The sequence below is a fragment of the Pelobates fuscus genome, chromosome 2 (genome assembly GCF_036172605.1).
Source record: "Pelobates fuscus isolate aPelFus1 chromosome 2, aPelFus1.pri, whole genome shotgun sequence".
NCBI lineage: Eukaryota > Metazoa > Chordata > Amphibia > Anura > Pelobatidae > Pelobates > Pelobates fuscus.
In genome coordinates this window covers 64922782-64942196 of record NC_086318.1, presented here as the reverse complement: position 1 = coordinate 64942196, position 19415 = coordinate 64922782, and the positions used below count along the sequence as shown (strand labels likewise).

At 37.8% G+C, this 19415-nt stretch overlaps 8 non-coding genes across 8 annotated transcripts; all 8 read right to left on the bottom strand.

The window, feature by feature from the left end:
- Nucleotides 1-566: 566 nt before the first annotated feature.
- TRNAK-CUU (transfer RNA lysine (anticodon CUU)) lies at nucleotides 567-639 on the bottom strand. Its single transcript has one exon. It is a non-coding gene; the product is annotated as a tRNA-Lys (tRNA).
- Nucleotides 640-2531: 1892 nt separating this feature from the next.
- TRNAK-CUU (transfer RNA lysine (anticodon CUU)) lies at nucleotides 2532-2604 on the bottom strand. The gene has a single exon. It is a non-coding gene; the product is annotated as a tRNA-Lys (tRNA).
- A 5102-nt stretch (nucleotides 2605-7706) lies between these two features.
- On the bottom strand, nucleotides 7707-7779 carry TRNAK-CUU (transfer RNA lysine (anticodon CUU)). Its single transcript has one exon. It is a non-coding gene; the product is annotated as a tRNA-Lys (tRNA).
- A 1891-nt stretch (nucleotides 7780-9670) lies between these two features.
- On the bottom strand, nucleotides 9671-9743 carry TRNAK-CUU (transfer RNA lysine (anticodon CUU)). The gene has a single exon. It is a non-coding gene; the product is annotated as a tRNA-Lys (tRNA).
- Nucleotides 9744-11634: 1891 nt separating this feature from the next.
- Nucleotides 11635-11707, bottom strand: TRNAK-CUU (transfer RNA lysine (anticodon CUU)). Its single transcript has one exon. It is a non-coding gene; the product is annotated as a tRNA-Lys (tRNA).
- Nucleotides 11708-14357: 2650 nt separating this feature from the next.
- On the bottom strand, nucleotides 14358-14430 carry TRNAK-CUU (transfer RNA lysine (anticodon CUU)). Its single transcript has one exon. It is a non-coding gene; the product is annotated as a tRNA-Lys (tRNA).
- Nucleotides 14431-15564: 1134 nt separating this feature from the next.
- TRNAK-CUU (transfer RNA lysine (anticodon CUU)) lies at nucleotides 15565-15637 on the bottom strand. Its single transcript has one exon. It is a non-coding gene; the product is annotated as a tRNA-Lys (tRNA).
- Nucleotides 15638-17529: 1892 nt separating this feature from the next.
- Nucleotides 17530-17602, bottom strand: TRNAK-CUU (transfer RNA lysine (anticodon CUU)). Its single transcript has one exon. It is a non-coding gene; the product is annotated as a tRNA-Lys (tRNA).
- Nucleotides 17603-19415: the final 1813 nt, after the last annotated feature.

The following is a 19415-nucleotide window of genomic DNA, read 5'->3' as shown; positions in this document are numbered from 1 at the left end:
TGATGGGCCATAGTAGCTCTTGTCTGACAGTGGGGTTTATTTTAGATTGTATTCAGTTAGACTGTGTCCAGTAACATGTGATTAGCATTGAAAACCTACCCCTTTTGGATTGTTTCATTTCTCCTGGCCTGATGGTGAAAGAGATCATAGACCCTAGTTGCTTATGTTGGAAGGTGAGATTTAGCTCCACTGAACCATATAAAGTTGCCTTCTTAAACAATGGCTTCATTGCTCTTATGGAAATAATATGACTTAATTCCTTATATTCTAAGGTAGCATTTTGTTAACATGTTCCCCTGCTAGGTTGTGTCCACTGGTTTATGGTTAGATTTGAAAATCTCCCTCTACTAAAATGTTTTGTAAGAATTCCTCAATCGTCTTACAACAATTAAATTGCTTGACACACTTTTCCAAAGAACTACACTCCTGTTTCTTCACCTTCTATGTTTTTCAAATATACAATCTGCTCTAATATATGGTGACTTTTATGATTCCCTAGGCCAAACGTAATCACCTTCCTTCTTTTTTTATTTTTTTCAATAAAGGAGACATAAAATTACATATCTCGCCCAACGTGGGGCTCGAACCCACGACCCTGAGATTAAGAGTCTCATGCTCTACCGACTGAGCTAGCCGGGCTGATTCCTACATGCATTATGCTCTGACTTCGGATGCAAAGGGTGGATGGAGAGAGCTTGCAAAGCTCTCTATCTTGGTTTAACTATTTAATATAATATATAAATTTACCTTCTTAAACAAGAGAAAAATCAGATCACTTTACCCTTTAGAACTCACCCTGTAATGAAAAGTCTTCAAGTCTGCATTCCGAGAGAGCTTTGCGGAAGCAAAGGGTGGACAGAGGGAAAGAGGGAACTCGCAAAGCTCTCTATCTTAATGTATGATATAAAATTTACCTTCTTAAACAAGAGAAAAATCATATCACTGTACCCTATAAGATTCAAGCAATCCAACCTGTAATGAAACGTCTCCAGGTTGGCATTCCTAGACTCGTAAAACAATCAGAAACAGTGAAGGATATAATGGGCCATAGTAGCTCTTGTTCCACAGTGAGATCTAGTTTTGATTTTAATCCCTTAGTTTCTGTCCAGGTGATAAGATTTGAAAAACTCCCCTTTTTGGATCATAACGAGAAGTCTCCAAGTCTGCATTTCTAGAGTCGTAAAACAATTAGAAATGGTGAAGGAAATGATGGGCCATAGTAGCTCTTGTCTGACAGTGGGGTTTAATTTAGATTGTATTCAGTTAGACTGTGTCCAGTAACATGTGATTAGCATTGAAAACCTACCCCTTTTGGATTGTTTCATTTCTCCTGGCCTGATGGTGAAAGAGATCATAGACCCTAGTTGCTTATGTTGGAAGGTGAGATTTAGCTCCACTGAACCATATAAAGTTGCCTTCTTAAACAATGGCTTCATTGCTCTTATGGAAATAATATGACTTAATTCCTTATATTCTAAGGTAGCAATTTGTTAACACATCTCGCCCAACGTGGGGTTTGAACCCACGACCCTGAGATTAAGAGTATAATTCACCCTGTAATGAAAAGTCTTCAAGTCTGCATTCCGAGAGAGCTTTGCGGAAGCAAAGGGTGGACAGAGGGAAAGAGGGAACTCGCAAAGCTCTTTATCTTAATGTATGATATAAAATTTACCTTCTTAAACAAGAGAAAAATCATATCACTTTACCCTATAAGATTCAAGCAATCCAACCTGTAATGAAACGTCTCCAGGTTGGCATTCCTAGACTCGTAAAACAATCAGAAACAGTGAAGGATATAATGGGCCATAGTAGCTCTTGTTCCACAGTGAGATCTAGTTTTGATTTTAATCCCTTAGTTTCTGTCCAGGTGATAAGATTTGAAAAACTCCCCTTTTTGGATCATAACGAGAAGTCTCCAAGTCTGCATTTCTAGAGTCGTAAAACAATTAGAAATGGTGAAGGAAATGATGGGCCATAGTAGCTCTTGTCTGACAGTGGGGTTTAATTTAGATTGTATTCAGTTAGACTGTGTCCAGTAACATGTGATTAGCATTGAAAACCTACCCCTTTTGGATTGTTTCATTTCTCCTGGCCTGATGGTGAAAGAGATCATAGACCCTAGTTGCTTATGTTGGAAGGTGAGATTTAGCTCCACTGAACCATATAAAGTTGCCTTCTTAAACAATGGCTTCATTGCTCTTATGGAAATAATATGACTTAATTCCTTATATTCTAAGGTAGCATTTTGTTAACATGTTCCCCTGCTAGGTTGTGTCCACTGGTTTATGGTTAGATTTGAAAATCTCCCTCTACTAAAATGTTTTGTAAGAATTCCTCAATCGTCTTACAACAATTAAATTGCTTGACACACTTTTCCAAAGAACTACACTCCTGTTTCTTCACCTTCTATGTTTTTCAAATATACAATCTGCTCTAATATATGGTGACTTTTATGATTCCCTAGGCCAAACGTAAGCACCTTCCTTCTTTTTTTATTTTTTTCAATAAAGGAGACATAAAATTACATATCTCGCCCAACGTGGGGCTCGAACCCACGACCCTGAGATTAAGAGTCTCATGCTCTACCGACTGAGCTAGCCGGGCTGATTCCTACATGCATTATGCTCTGACTTCGGATGCAAAGGGTGGATGGAGAGAGCTTGCAAAGCTCTCTATCTTGGTTTAACTATTTAATATAATATATAAATTTACCTTCTTAAACAAGAGAAAAATCAGATCACTTTACCCTATAGAACTCACCCTGTAATGAAAAGTCTTCAAGTCTGCATTCCGAGAGAGCTTTGCGGAAGCAAAGGGTGGACAGAGGGAAAGAGGGAACTCGCAAAGCTCTCTATCTTAATGTATGATATAAAATTTACCTTCTTAAACAAGAGAAAAATCATATCACTGTACCCTATAAGATTCAAGCAATCCAACCTGTAATGAAACGTCTCCAGGTTGGCATTCCTAGACTCGTAAAACAATCAGAAACAGTGAAGGATATAATGGGCCATAGTAGCTCTTGTTCCACAGTGAGATCTAGTTTTGATTTTAATCCCTTAGTTTCTGTCCAGGTGATAAGATTTGAAAAACTCCCCTTTTTGGATCATAACGAGAAGTCTCCAAGTCTGCATTTCTAGAGTCGTAAAACAATTAGAAATGGTGAAGGAAATGATGGGCCATAGTAGCTCTTGTCTGACAGTGGGGTTTAATTTAGATTGTATTCAGTTAGACTGTGTCCAGTAACATGTGATTAGCATTGAAAACCTACCCCTTTTGGATTGTTTCATTTCTCCTGGCCTGATGGTGAAAGAGATCATAGACCCTAGTTGCTTATGTTGGAAGGTGAGATTTAGCTCCACTGAACCATATAAAGTTGCCTTCTTAAACAATGGCTTCATTGCTCTTATGGAAATAATATGACTTAATTCCTTATATTCTAAGGTAGCAATTTGTTAACACATCTCGCCCAACGTGGGGCTCGAACCCACGACCCTGAGATTAAGAGTATAATTCACCCTGTAATGTAAAGTCTTCAAGTCTGCATTCCGAGAGAGCTTTGCGGAAGCAAAGGGTGGACAAAGGGAAAGAGGGACACAGAGAAAACAATAACTATCCCTTACTGAGATAGTGAGTGATATACTAAAGTGCCTGAATAAAAGCAGCTCAACACAAAAAGTGGAATACCTTAATCCACAATAAAGTGCAAAATATAAGAATAAAAAGGTATAAACAATATACCAGCAAGTGGAGCGCTATAATGAATATTAATATAAATAATGAGGGGGTATACTCACCCCTCCAACATAGTGATACAATGTGTCCAAATGTACATACAAAGTAAAACAACAAAAAGAGAGAATATAGTGCAGATGGTTTACAAAAATCAAAAATGAATAATAGTAGCAATTGGTTGAAACCACTCACGTGGGTTGGAGCCTATAAGCTATTGGCTCCGTAAGTGACTCCTTTTTGCTCTTGAGGCAGCAACACACCCCTTTATCCCAAACGATGTTCTCCCGAAGATATGGAACAAGCAGAGAGAGAGAACCTCATAGGTGGTATTGTCCAGATAGTGTATACAAAATAGTGAGATAGTAATTGTTATGCTCACCTTAGACAGAGCCTTGAATTCCTGGCTCTGAGGTTTGTTGGCAATATGCTAATTTATTGGGATAGCATTCCCCACATAATGTTCCTGGAGGCTAGAAAGGACTATATGGACTGATATAAAAAAATATCGATTTATTGTAGAGATAAAAAATAATAAAAACAATATTAAGACTTCTCAAAAGCATATAAGCTAAAAGGTAGAAAGTCCAAGTATAAAAGTCCAAAACTCCAGCTAAACGCGTTTCACTCTTGTATGAGCTTCCTCAGTAGCTGTGAAGTAGCCTCAGGAATCTTCCACTTTATAAGTGCTCTAAAGTTAATTCGGATCCTCCCTTTGGGGTCACAGGAAGTGTGATTATCCAATCATAAGGTCAGAGTCTCTTTCAAATTTCTTATACTGATCACCTGTAGTAAAAAAGCTTACATTGGCTGAATTGCCTGTCAATCAATTAAAAAACTTGATTAGAACGAATTCTATTGGTGGTTGGATGGGGCTTTCTTTTTCAAATTTCTTATATTGATCACCTGTGGTAAAAAAGCTTGCATTGGCTGAATTGCCTGTCAATCAAAAAAACTTGATTAGAACAAATTCTATTGGTGGTTGGATGGGGCTGTCATGCATAGCACCCATTATGGGCAGTGGTTGGCGGAAGTGACATCACTTCCGCCCTCCAACATCTTCCCAAATGTCATTGTTAATAAAAAAACAAAAAAAAACAAAAAAAAAAAACAAAAAAAACAAAAAAAAAACATCATGGGCAGTGGTTGGCGGAAGTGACATCACTTCCGCCCTCCAACATCTTCCCAAATGTCATTGTTAATAAAAAAAAACAAAAAACGGAATGAATATTAACAAAGTAAAATAAATAGATGGGTACAATAACAGAGAGGTATCCCTCAAATATAACATAAAATAAAAGGGATTACCAAAATGGGGGTCGATTAAAAACTTACTGAATGAGAGAGTGCAATCAAAACAAACTCCTCCCATTGGAATTCAAGACTTCATTTTTTAAAAGGACATAAAACCAAATGGTATAAATTTTCAGTTGGTGCAGATATAATATGATAGTGTTAAATGTATGTTAAAGATAATTAAAGGAAATGACAGAGTTCAAAATCTATATTTAGACCTTTGGGTTGTAAAGTCTCAAGGCTAAAAATCCACCTCATTTCATTTTGAGCTAAAATTTTGTTAAAATCACCGCCTCTCCAATTCCCTAAAGTTCAGGGGCTCATATTTATGGGCATACACAAAACTTTAGGGAATTGGAGAGGCGGTGATTTTAACAAAATTTTAGCTCAAAATGAAATGAGGTGGATTTTTAGCCTTGAGACTTTACAACCCAAAGGTCTAAATATAGATTTTGAACTCTGTCATTTCCTTTAATTATCTTTAACATACATTTAACACTATCATATTATATCTGCACCAACTGAAAATTTATACCATTTGGTTTTATGTCCTTTTAAAAAATGAAGTCTTGAATTCCAATGGGAGGAGTTTGTTTTGATTGCACTCTCTCATTCAGTAAGTTTTTAATCGACCCCCATTTTGGTAATCCCTTTTATTTTATGTTATATTTGAGGGATACCTCTCTGTTATTGTACCCATCTATTTATTTTACTTTGTTAATATTCATTCCGTTTTTTTTTTTTTTTTTTTTTTTATTAACAATGACATTTGGGAAGATGTTGGAGGGCGGAAGTGATGTCACTTCCGCCAACCACTGCCCATGATGTTTTTTTTTTTTTTTGTTTTTTTTTTTGTTTTTTTTTTGTTTTTTTATTAACAATGACATTTGGGAAGATGTTGGAGGGCGGAAGTGATGTCACTTCCGCCAACCACTGCCCATAATGGGTGCTATGCATGACAGCCCCATCCAACCACCAATAGAATTTGTTCTAATCAAGTTTTTTTGATTGACAGGCAATTCAGCCAATGCAAGCTTTTTTACCACAGGTGATCAATATAAGAAATTTGAAAAAGAAAGCCCCATCCAACCACCAATAGAATTCGTTCTAATCAAGTTTTTTAATTGATTGACAGGCAATTCAGCCAATGTAAGCTTTTTTACTACAGGTGATCAGTATAAGAAATTTGAAAGAGACTCTGACCTTATGATTGGATAATCACACTTCCTGTGACCCCAAAGGGAGGATCCGAATTAACTTTAGAACACTTATAAAGTGGAAGATTCCTGAGGCTACTTCACAGCTACTGAGGAAGCTCATACAAGAGTGAAACGCGTTTAGCTGGAGTTTTGGACTTTTATACTTGGACTTTCTACCTTTTAGCTTATATGCTTTTGAGAAGTCTTAATATTGTTTTTATTATTTTTTATCTCTACAATAAATCGATATTTTTTTATATCAGTCCATATAGTCCTTTCTAGCCTCCAGGAACATTATGTGGGGAATGCTATCCCAATAAATTAGCATATTGCCAACAAACCTCAGAGCCAGGAATTCAAGGCTCTGTCTAAGGTGAGCATAACAATTACTATCTCACTATTTTGTATACACTATCTGGACAATACCACCTATGAGGTTCTCTCTCTCTGCTTGTTCCATATCTTCGGGAGAACATCGTTTGGGATAAAGGGGTGTGTTGCTGCCTCAAGAGCAAAAAGGAGTCACTTACGGAGCCAATAGCTTATAGGCTCCAACCCACGTCAGAGGGAAAGAGGGAACTCGCAAAGCTCTCTATCTTAATGTATGATATAAAATTTACCTTCTTAAACAAGAGAAAAATCATATCACTTTACCCTATAAGATTCAAGCAATCCACCCTGTAATGAAACGTCTCCAGGTTGGCATTCCTAGACTCGTAAAACAATCAGAAACAGTGAAGGATATAATGGGCCATAGTAGCTCTTGTTCCACAGTGAGATCTAGTTTTGATTTTAATCCCTTAGTTTCTGTCCAGGTGATAAGATTTGAAAAACTCCCCTTTTTGGATCATAACGAGAAGTCTCCAAGTCTGCATTTCTAGAGTCGTAAAACAATTAGAAATGGTGAAGGAAATGATGGGCCATAGTAGCTCTTGTCTGACAGTGGGGTTTAATTTAGATTGTATTCAGTTAGACTGTGTCCAGTAACATGTGATTAGCATTGAAAACCTACCCCTTTTGGATTGTTTCATTTCTCCTGGCCTGATGGTGAAAGAGATCATAGACCCTAGTTGCTTATGTTGGAAGGTGAGATTTAGCTCCACTGAACCATATAAAGTTGCCTTCTTAAACAATGGCTTCATTGCTCTTATGGAAATAATATGACTTATTTCCTTATATTCTAAGGTAGCATTTTGTTAACATGTTCCCCTGCTAGGTTGTGTCCACTGGTTTATGGTTAGATTTGAAAATCTCCCTCTACTAAAATGTTTTGTAAGAATTCCTCAATCGTCTTACAACAATTAAATTGCTTGACACACTTTTCCAAAGAACTACACTCCTGTTTCTTCACCTTCTATGTTTTTCAAATATACAATCTGCTCTAATATATGGTGACTTTTATGATTCCCTAGGCCAAACGTAAGCACCTTCCTTCTTTTTTTATTTTTTTCAATAAAGGAGACATAAAATTACATATCTCGCCCAACGTGGGGCTCGAACCCACGACCCTGAGATTAAGAGTCTCATGCTCTACCGACTGAGCTAGCCGGGCTGATTCCTACATGCATTATGCTCTGACTTCGGATGCAAAGGGTGGATGGAGAGAGCTTGCAAAGCTCTCTATCTTGGTTTAACTATTTAATATAATATATAAATTTACCTTCTTAAACAAGAGAAAAATCAGATCACTTTACCCTATAGAACTCACCCTGTAATGAAAAGTCTTCAAGTCTGCATTCCGAGAGAGCTTTGCGGAAGCAAAGGGTGGACAGAGGGAAAGAGGGAACTCGCAAAGCTCTCTATCTTAATGTATGATATGAAATTTAACTTCTTAAACAAGAGAAAAATCATATCACTGTACCCTATAAGATTCAAGCAATCCAACCTGTAATGAAACGTCTCCAGGTTGGCATTCCTAGACTCGTAAAACAATCAGAAACAGTGAAGGATATAATGGGCCATAGTAGCTCTTGTTCCACAGTGAGATCTAGTTTTGATTTTAATCCCTTAGTTTCTGTCCAGGTGATAAGATTTGAAAAACTCCCCTTTTTGGATCATAACGAGAAGTCTCCAAGTCTGCATTTCTAGAGTCGTAAAACAATTAGAAATGGTGAAGGAAATGATGGGCCATAGTAGCTCTTGTCTGACAGTGGGGTTTAATTTAGATTGTATTCAGTTAGACTGTGTCCAGTAACATGTGATTAGCATTGAAAACCTACCCCTTTTGGATTGTTTCATTTCTCCTGGCCTGATGGTGAAAGAGATCATAGACCCTAGTTGCTTATGTTGGAAGGTGAGATTTAGCTCCACTGAACCATATAAAGTTGCCTTCTTAAATAATGGCTTCATTGCTCTTATGGAAATATATGACTTAATTCCTTATATTCTAAGGTAGCAATTTGTTAACACATCTCGCCCAACGTGGGGCTCGAACCCACGACCCTGAGATTAAGAGTATAATTCACCCTGTAATGTAAAGTCTTCAAGTCTGCATTCCGAGAGAGCTTTGCGGAAGCAAAGGGTGGACAGAGGGAAAGAGGGAACTCGCAAAGCTCTCTATCTTAATGTATGATATAAAATTTACCTTCTTAAACAAGAGAAAAATCATATCACTTTACCCTATAAGATTCAAGCAATCCAACCTGTAATGAAACGTCTCCAGGTTGGCATTCCTAGACTCGTAAAACAATCAGAAACAGTGAAGGATATAATGGGCCATAGTAGCTCTTGTTCCACAGTGAGATCTAGTTTTGATTTTAATCCCTTAGTTTCTGTCCAGGTGATAAGATTTGAAAAACTCCCCTTTTTGGATCATAACGAGAAGTCTCCAAGTCTGCATTTCTAGAGTCGTAAAACAATTAGAAATGGTGAAGGAAATGATGGGCCATAGTAGCTCTTGTCTGACAGTGGGGTTTAATTTAGATTGTATTCAGTTAGACTGTGTCCAGTAACATGTGATTAGCATTGAAAACCTACCCCTTTTGGATTGTTTCATTTCTCCTGGCCTGATGGTGAAAGAGATCATAGACCCTAGTTGCTTATGTTGGAAGGTGAGATTTAGCTCCACTGAACCATATAAAGTTGCCTTCTTAAACAATGGCTTCATTGCTCTTATGGAAATAATATGACTTAATTCCTTATATTCTAAGGTAGCATTTTGTTAACATGTTCCCCTGCTAGGTTGTGTCCACTGGTTTATGGTTAGATTTGAAAATCTCCCTCTACTAAAATGTTTTGTAAGAATTCCTCAATCGTCTTACAACAATTAAATTGCTTGACACACTTTTCCAAAGAACTACACTCCTGTTTCTTCACCTTCTATGTTTTTCAAATATACAATCTGCTCTAATATATGGTGACTTTTATGATTCCCTAGGCCAAACGTAAGCACCTTCCTTCTTTTTTTATTTTTTTCAATAAAGGAGACATAAAATTACATATCTCGCCCAACGTGGGGCTCGAACCCACGACCCTGAGATTAAGAGTCTCATGCTCTACCGACTGAGCTAGCCGGGCTGATTCCTACATGCATTATGCTCTGACTTCGGATGCAAAGGGTGGATGGAGAGAGCTTGCAAAGCTCTCTATCTTGGTTTAACTATTTAATATAATATATAAATTTACCTTCTTAAACAAGAGAAAAATCAGATCACTTTACCCTATAGAACTCACCCTGTAATGAAAAGTCTTCAAGTCTGCATTCCGAGAGAGCTTTGCGGAAGCAAAGGGTGGACAGAGGGAAAGAGGGAACTCGCAAAGCTCTCTATCTTAATGTATGATATGAAATTTAACTTCTTAAACAAGAGAAAAATCATATCACTGTACCCTATAAGATTCAAGCAATCCAACCTGTAATGAAACGTCTCCAGGTTGGCATTCCTAGACTCGTAAAACAATCAGAAACAGTGAAGGATATAATGGGCCATAGTAGCTCTTGTTCCACAGTGAGATCTAGTTTTGATTTTAATCCCTTAGTTTCTGTCCAGGTGATAAGATTTGAAAAACTCCCCTTTTTGGATCATAACGAGAAGTCTCCAAGTCTGCATTTCTAGAGTCGTAAAACAATTAGAAATGGTGAAGGAAATGATGGGCCATAGTAGCTCTTGTCTGACAGTGGGGTTTAATTTAGATTGTATTCAGTTAGACTGTGTCCAGTAACATGTGATTAGCATTGAAAACCTACCCCTTTTGGATTGTTTCATTTCTCCTGGCCTGATGGTGAAAGAGATCATAGACCCTAGTTGCTTATGTTGGAAGGTGAGATTTAGCTCCACTGAACCATATAAAGTTGCCTTCTTAAATAATGGCTTCATTGCTCTTATGGAAATATATGACTTAATTCCTTATATTCTAAGGTAGCAATTTGTTAACACATCTCGCCCAACGTGGGGCTCGAACCCACGACCCTGAGATTAAGAGTATAATTCACCCTGTAATGTAAAGTCTTCAAGTCTGCATTCCGAGAGAGCTTTGCGGAAGCAAAGGGTGGACAGAGGGAAAGAGGGAACTCGCAAAGCTCTCTATCTTAATGTATGATATAAAATTTACCTTCTTAAACAAGAGAAAAATCATATCACTTTACCCTATAAGATTCAAGCAATCCAACCTGTAATGAAACGTCTCCAGGTTGGCATTCCTAGACTCGTAAAACAATCAGAAACAGTGAAGGATATAATGGGCCATAGTAGCTCTTGTTCCACAGTGAGATCTAGTTTTGATTTTAATCCCTTAGTTTCTGTCCAGGTGATAAGATTTGAAAAACTCCCCTTTTTGGATCATAACGAGAAGTCTCCAAGTCTGCATTTCTAGAGTCGTAAAACAATTAGAAATGGTGAAGGAAATGATGGGCCATAGTAGCTCTTGTCTGACAGTGGGGTTTAATTTAGATTGTATTCAGTTAGACTGTGTCCAGTAACATGTGATTAGCATTGAAAACCTACCCCTTTTGGATTGTTTCATTTCTCCTGGCCTGATGGTGAAAGAGATCATAGACCCTAGTTGCTTATGTTGGAAGGTGAGATTTAGCTCCACTGAACCATATAAAGTTGCCTTCTTAAACAATGGCTTCATTGCTCTTATGGAAATAATATGACTTAATTCCTTATATTCTAAGGTAGCATTTTGTTAACATGTTCCCCTGCTAGGTTGTGTCCACTGGTTTATGGTTAGATTTGAAAATCTCCCTCTACTAAAATGTTTTGTAAGAATTCCTCAATCGTCTTACAACAATTAAATTGCTTGACACACTTTTCCAAAGAACTACACTCCTGTTTCTTCACCTTCTATGTTTTTCAAATATACAATCTGCTCTAATATATGGTGACTTTTATGATTCCCTAGGCCAAACGTAAGCACCTTCCTTCTTTTTTTATTTTTTTCAATAAAGGAGACATAAAATTACATATCTCGCCCAACGTGGGGCTCGAACCCACGACCCTGAGATTAAGAGTCTCATGCTCTACCGACTGAGCTAGCCGGGCTGATTCCTACATGCATTATGCTCTGACTTCGGATGCAAAGGGTGGATGGAGAGAGCTTGCAAAGCTCTCTATCTTGGTTTAACTATTTAATATAATATATAAATTTACCTTCTTAAACAAGAGAAAAATCAGATCACTTTACCCTATAGAACTCACCCTGTAATGAAAAGTCTTCAAGTCTGCATTCCGAGAGAGCTTTGCGGAAGCAAAGGGTGGACAGAGGGAAAGAGGGAACTCGCAAAGTTCTCTATCTTAATGTATGATATAAAATTTACCTTCTTAAACAAGAGAAAAATCATATCACTGTACCCTATAAGATTCAAGCAATCCAACCTGTAATGAAACGTCTCCAGGTTGGCATTCCTAGACTCGTAAAACAATCAGAAACAGTGAAGGATATAATGGGCCATAGTAGCTCTTGTTCCACAGTGAGATCTAGTTTTGATTTTAATCCCTTAGTTTCTGTCCAGGTGATAAGATTTGAAAAACTCCCCTTTTTGGATCATAACGAGAAGTCTCCAAGTCTGCATTTCTAGAGTCGTAAAACAATTAGAAATGGTGAAGGAAATGATGGGCCATAGTAGCTCTTGTCTGACAGTGGGGTTTAATTTAGATTGTATTCAGTTAGACTGTGTCCAGTAACATGTGATTAGCATTGAAAACCTACCCCTTTTGGATTGTTTCATTTCTCCTGGCCTGATGGTGAAAGAGATCATAGACCCTAGTTGCTTATGTTGGAAGGTGAGATTTAGCTCCACTGAACCATATAAAGTTGCCTTCTTAAACAATGGCTTCATTGCTCTTATGGAAATAATATGACTTAATTCCTTATATTCTAAGGTAGCAATTTGTTAACACATCTCGCCCAACGTGGGGCTCGAACCCACGACCCTGAGATTAAGAGTATAATTCACCCTGTAATGTAAAGTCTTCAAGTCTGCATTCCGAGAGAGCTTTGCGGAAGCAAAGGGTGGACAGAGGGAAAGAGGGAACTCGCAAAGCTCTCTATCTTAATGTATGATATAAAATTTACCTTCTTAAACAAGAGAAAAATCATATCACTTTACCCTATAAGATTCAAGCAATCCAACCTGTAATGAAACGTCTCCAGGTTGGCATTCCTAGACTCGTAAAGCAATCAGAAACAGTGAAGGATATAATGGGCCATAGTAGCTCTTGTTCCACAGTGAGATCTAGTTTTGATTTTAATCCCTTAGTTTCTGTCCAGGTGATAAGATTTGAAAAACTCCCCTTTTTGGATCATAACGAGAAGTCTCCAAGTCTGCATTTCTAGAGTCGTAAAACAATTAGAAATGGTGAAGGAAATGATGGGCCATAGTAGCTCTTGTCTGACAGTGGGGTTTAATTTAGATTGTATTCAGTTAGACTGTGTCCAGTAACATGTGATTAGCATTGAAAACCTACCCCTTTTGGATTGTTTCATTTCTCCTGGCCTGATGGTGAAAGAGATCATAGACCCTAGTTGCTTATGTTGGAAGGTGAGATTTAGCTCCACTGAACCATATAAAGTTGCCTTCTTAAACAATGGCTTCATTGCTCTTATGGAAATAATATGACTTAATTCCTTATATTCTAAGGTAGCAATTTGTTAACACATCTCGCCCAACGTGGGGCTCGAACCCACGACCCTGAGATTAAGAGTATAATTCACCCTGTAATGTAAAGTCTTCAAGTCTGCATTCCGAGAGAGCTTTGCGGAAGCAAAGGGTGGACAGAGGGAAAGAGGGAACTCGCAAAGCTCTCTATCTTAATGTATGATATAAAATTTACCTTCTTAAACAAGAGAAAAATCATATCACTTTACCCTATAAGATTCAAGCAATCCAACCTGTAATGAAACGTCTCCAGGTTGGCATTCCTAGACTCGTAAAACAATCAGAAACAGTGAAGGATATAATGGGCCATAGTAGCTCTTGTTCCACAGTGAGATCTAGTTTTGATTTTAATCCCTTAGTTTCTGTCCAGGTGATAAGATTTGAAAAACTCCCCTTTTTGGATCATAACGAGAAGTCTCCAAGTCTGCATTTCTAGAGTCGTAAAACAATTAGAAATGGTGAAGGAAATGATGGGCCATAGTAGCTCTTGTCTGACAGTGGGGTTTAATTTAGATTGTATTCAGTTAGACTGTGTCCAGTAACATGTGATTAGCATTGAAAACCTACCCCTTTTGGATTGTTTCATTTCTCCTGGCCTGATGGTGAAAGAGATCATAGACCCTAGTTGCTTATGTTGGAAGGTGAGATTTAGCTCCACTGAACCATATAAAGTTGCCTTCTTAAACAATGGCTTCATTGCTCTTATGGAAATAATATGACTTAATTCCTTATATTCTAAGGTAGCATTTTGTTAACATGTTCCCCTGCTAGGTTGTGTCCACTGGTTTATGGTTAGATTTGAAAATCTCCCTCTACTAAAATGTTTTGTAAGAATTCCTCAATCGTCTTACAACAATTAAATTGCTTGACACACTTTTCCAAAGAACTACACTCCTGTTTCTTCACCTTCTATGTTTTTCAAATATACAATCTGCTCTAATATATGGTGACTTTTATGATTCCCTAGGCCAAACGTAAGCACCTTCCTTCTTTTTTTTTTTTTTTCAATAAAGGAGACATAAAATTACATATCTCGCCCAACGTGGGGCTCAAACCCACGACCCTGAGATTAAGAGTCTCATGCTCTACCGACTGAGCTAGCCGGGCTGATTCCTACATGCATTATGCTCTGACTTCGGATGCAAAGGGTGGATGGAGAGAGCTTGCAAAGCTCTCTATCTTGGTTTAACTATTTAATATAATATATAAATTTACCTTCTTAAACAAGAGAAAAATCAGATCACTTTACCCTATAGAACTCACCCTGTAATGAAAAGTCTTCAAGTCTGCATTCCGAGAGAGCTTTGCGGAAGCAAAGGGTGGACAGAGGGAAAGAGGGAACTCGCAAAGCTCTCTATCTTAATGTATGATATAAAATTTACCTTCTTAAACAAGAGAAAAATCATATCACTGTACCCTATAAGATTCAAGCAATCCAACCTGTAATGAAACGTCTCCAGGTTGGCATTCCTAGACTCGTAAAACAATCAGAAACAGTGAAGGATATAATGGGCCATAGTAGCTCTTGTTCCACAGTGAGATCTAGTTTTGATTTTAATCCCTTAGTTTCTGTCCAGGTGATAAGATTTGAAAAACTCCCCTTTTTGGATCATAACGAGAAGTCTCCAAGTCTGCATTTCTAGAGTCGTAAAACAATTAGAAATGGTGAAGGAAATGATGGGCCATAGTAGCTCTTGTCTGACAGTGGGGTTTAATTTAGATTGTATTCAGTTAGACTGTGTCCAGTAACATGTGATTAGCATTGAAAACCTACCCCTTTTGGATTGTTTCATTTCTCCTGGCCTGATGGTGAAAGAGATCATAGACCCTAGTTGCTTATGTTGGAAGGTGAGATTTAGCTCCACTGAAACATATAAAGTTGCATTCTTAAACAATGGCTTCATTGCTCTTATGGAAATAATATGACTTAATTCCTTATATTCTAAGGTAGCATTTTGTTAACATGTTCCCCTGCTAGGTTGTGTCCACTGGTTTATGGTTAGATTTGAAAATGTCCCTCTACTAAAATGTTTTGTAAGAATTCCTCAATCGTCTTACAACAATTAAATTGCTTGACACACTTTTCCAAAGAACTACACTCCTGTTTCTTCACCTTCTATGTTTTTCAAATCTACAATCTGCTCTAATATATGGTGACTTTTATGATTCCCTAGGCCAAACGTAAGCACCTTCCTTCTTTTTTTATTTTTTTCAATAAAGGAGACATAAAATTACATATCTCGCCCAACGTGGGGCTCGAACCCACGACCCTGAGATTAAGAGTCTCATGCTCTACCGACTGAGCTAGCCGGGCTGATTCCTACATGCATTATGCTCTGACTTCGGATGCAAAGGGTGGATGGAGAGAGCTTGCAAAGCTCTCTATCTTGGTTTAACTATTTAATATAATATATAAATTTACCTTCTTAAACAAGAGAAAAATCAGATCACTTTACCCTATAGAACTCACCCTGTAATGAAAAGTCTTCAAGTCTGCATTCCGAGAGAGCTTTGCGGAAGCAAAGGGTGGACAGAGGGAAAGAGGGAACTCGCAAAGCTCTCTATCTTAATGTATGATATAAAATTTACCTTCTTAAACAAGAGAAAAATCATATCACTGTACCCTATAAGATTCAAGCAATCCAACCTGTAATGAAAAGTCTCCAGGTTGGCATTCCTAGACTCGTAAAACAATCAGAAACAGTGAAGGATATAATGGGCCATAGTAGCTCTTGTTCCACAGTGAGATCTAGTTTTGATTTTAATCCCTTAGTTTCTGTCCATGTGATAAGATTTGAAAATCTCCCCTTTTTGGATCATAACGAGAAGTCTCCAAGTCTGCATTTCTAGAGTCGTAAAACAATTAGAAATGGTGAAGGAAATGATGGGCCATAGTAGCTCTTGTCTGACAGTGGGGTTTAATTTAGATTGTATTCAGTTAGTCTGTGTCCAGTAACATGTGATTAGCATTGAAAACCTACCCCTTTTGGATTGTTTCATTTCTCCTGGCCTGATGGTGAAAGAGATCATAGACCCTAGTTGCTTATGTTGGAAGGTGAGATTTAGCTCCACTGAACCATATAAAGTTGCCTTCTTAAACAATGGCTTCATTGCTCTTATGGAAATAATATGACTTAATTCCTTATATTCTAAGGTAGCATTTTGTTAACACATCTCGCCCAACGTGGGGCTCGAACCCACGACCCTGAGATTAAGAGTATAATTCACCCTGTAATGAAAAGTCTTCAAGTCTGCATTCCGAGAGAGCTTTGCGGAAGCAAAGGGTGGACAGAGGGAAAGAGGGAACTCGCAAAGCTCTCTATCTTAATGTATGATATAAAATTTACCTTCTTAAACAAGAGAAAAATCATATCACTTTACCCTATAAGATTCAAGCAATCCAACCTGTAATGAAACGTCTCCAGGTTGGCATTCCTAGACTCGTAAAACAATCAGAAACAGTGAAGGATATAATGGGCCATAGTAGCTCTTGTTCCACAGTGAGATCTAGTTTTGATTTTAATCCCTTAGTTTCTGTCCAGGTGATAAGATTTGAAAAACTCCCCTTTTTGGATCATAACGAGAAGTCTCCAAGTCTGCATTTCTAGAGTCGTAAAACAATTAGAAATGGTGAAGGAAATGATGGGCCATAGTAGCTCTTGTCTGACAGTGGGGTTTAATTTAGATTGTATTCAGTTAGACTGTGTCCAGTAACATGTGATTAGCATTGAAAACCTACCCCTTTTGGATTGTTTCATTTCTCCTGGCCTGATGGTGAAAGAGATCATAGACCCTAGTTGCTTATGTTGGAAGGTGAGATTTAGCTCCACTGAACCATATAAAGTTGCCTTCTTAAACAATGGCTTCATTGCTCTTATGGAAATAATATGACTTAATTCCTTATATTCTAAGGTAGCATTTTGTTAACATGTTCCCCTGCTAGGTTGTGTCCACTGGTTTATGGTTAGATTTGAAAATGTCCCTCTACTAAAATGTTTTGTAAGAATTCCTCAATCGTCTTACAACAATTAAATTGCTTGACACACTTTTCCAAAGAACTACACTCCTGTTTCTTCACCTTCTATGTTTTTCAAATATACAATCTGCTCTAATATATGGTGACTTTTATGATTCCCTAGGCCAAACGTAAGCACCTTCCTTCTTTTTTTATTTTTTTCAATAAAGGAGACATAAAATTACATATCTCGCCCAACGTGGGGCTCGAACCCACGACCCTGAGATTAAGAGTCTCATGCTCTACCGACTGAGCTAGCCGGGCTGATTCCTACATGCATTATGTTCTGACTTCGGATGCAAAGGGTGGATGGAGAGAGCTTGCAAAGCTCTCTATCTTGGTTTAACTATTTAATATAATATATAAATTTACCTTCTTAAACAAGAGAAAAATCAGATCACTTTACCCTATAGAACTCACCCTGTAATGAAAAGTCTTCAAGTCTGCATTCCGAGAGAGCTTTGCGGAAGCAAAGGGTGGACAGAGGGAAAGAGGGAACTCGCAAAGCTCTCTATCTTAATGTATGATATAAAATTTACCTTCTTAAACAAGAGAAAAATCATATCACTGTACCCTATAAGATTCAAGCAATCCAACCTGTAATGAAACGTCTCCAGGTTGGCATTCCTAGACTCGTAAAACAATCAGAAACAGTGAAGGATATAATGGGCCATAGTAGCTCTTGTTCCACAGTGAGATCTAGTTTTGATTTTAATCCCTTAGTTTCTGTCCAGGTGATAAGATTTGAAAAACTCCCCTTTTTGGATCATAACGAGAAGTCTCCAAGTCTGCATTTCTAGAGTCGTAAAACAATTAGAAATGGTGAAGGAAATGATGGGCCATAGTAGCTCTTGTCTGACAGTGGGGTTTAATTTAGATTGTATTCAGTTAGACTGTGTCCAGTAACATGTGATTAGCATTGAAAACCTACCCCTTTTGGATTGTTTCATTTCTCCTGGCCTGATGGTGAAAGAGATCATAGACCCTAGTTGCTTATGTTGGAAGGTGAGATTTAGCTCCACTGAACCATATAAAGTTGCCTTCTTAAACAATGGCTTCATTGCTCTTATGGAAATAATATGACTTAATTCCTTATATTCTAAGGTAGCAATTTGTTAACACATCTCGCCCAACGTGGGGCTCGAACCCACGACCCTGAGATTAAGAGTATAATTCACCCTGTAATGTAAAGTCTTCAAGTCTGCATTCCGAGAGAGCTTTGCGGAAGCAAAGGGTGGACAGAGGGAAAGAGGGAACTCGCAAAGCTCTCTATCTTAATGTATGATATAAAATTTACCTTCTTAAACAAGAGAAAAATCATATCACTTTACCCTATAAGATTCAAGCAATCCAACCTGTAATGAAACGTCTCCAGGTTGGCATTCCTAGACTCGTAAAACAATCAGAAACAGTGAAGGATATAATGGGCCATAGTAGCTCTTGTTCCACAGTGAGATCTAGTTTTGATTTTAATCCCTTAGTTTCTGTCCAGGTGATAAGATTTGAAAAACTCCCCTTTTTGGATCATAACGAGAAGTCTCCAAGTCTGCATTTCTAGAGTCGTAAAACAATTAGAAATGGTGAAGGAAATGATGGGCCATAGTAGCTCTTGTCTGACAGTGGGGTTTAATTTAGATTGTATTCAGTTAGACTGTGTCCAGTAACATGTGATTAGCATTGAAAACCTACCCCTTTTGGATTGTTTCATTTCTCCTGGCCTGATGGTGAAAGAGATCATAGACCCTAGTTGCTTATGTTGGAAGGTGAGATTTAGCTCCACTGAACCATATAAAGTTGCCTTCTTAAACAATGGCTTCATTGCTCTTATGGAAATAATATGACTTAATTCCTTATATTCTAAGGTAGCATTTTGTTAACATGTTCCCCTGCTAGGTTGTGTCCACTGGTTTATGGTTAGATTTGAAAATGTCCCTCTACTAAAATGTTTTGTAAGAATTCCTCAATCGTCTTACAACAATTAAATTGCTTGACACACTTTTCCAAAGAACTACACTCCTGTTTCTTCACCTTCTATGTTTTTCAAATCTACAATCTGCTCTAATATATGGTGACTTTT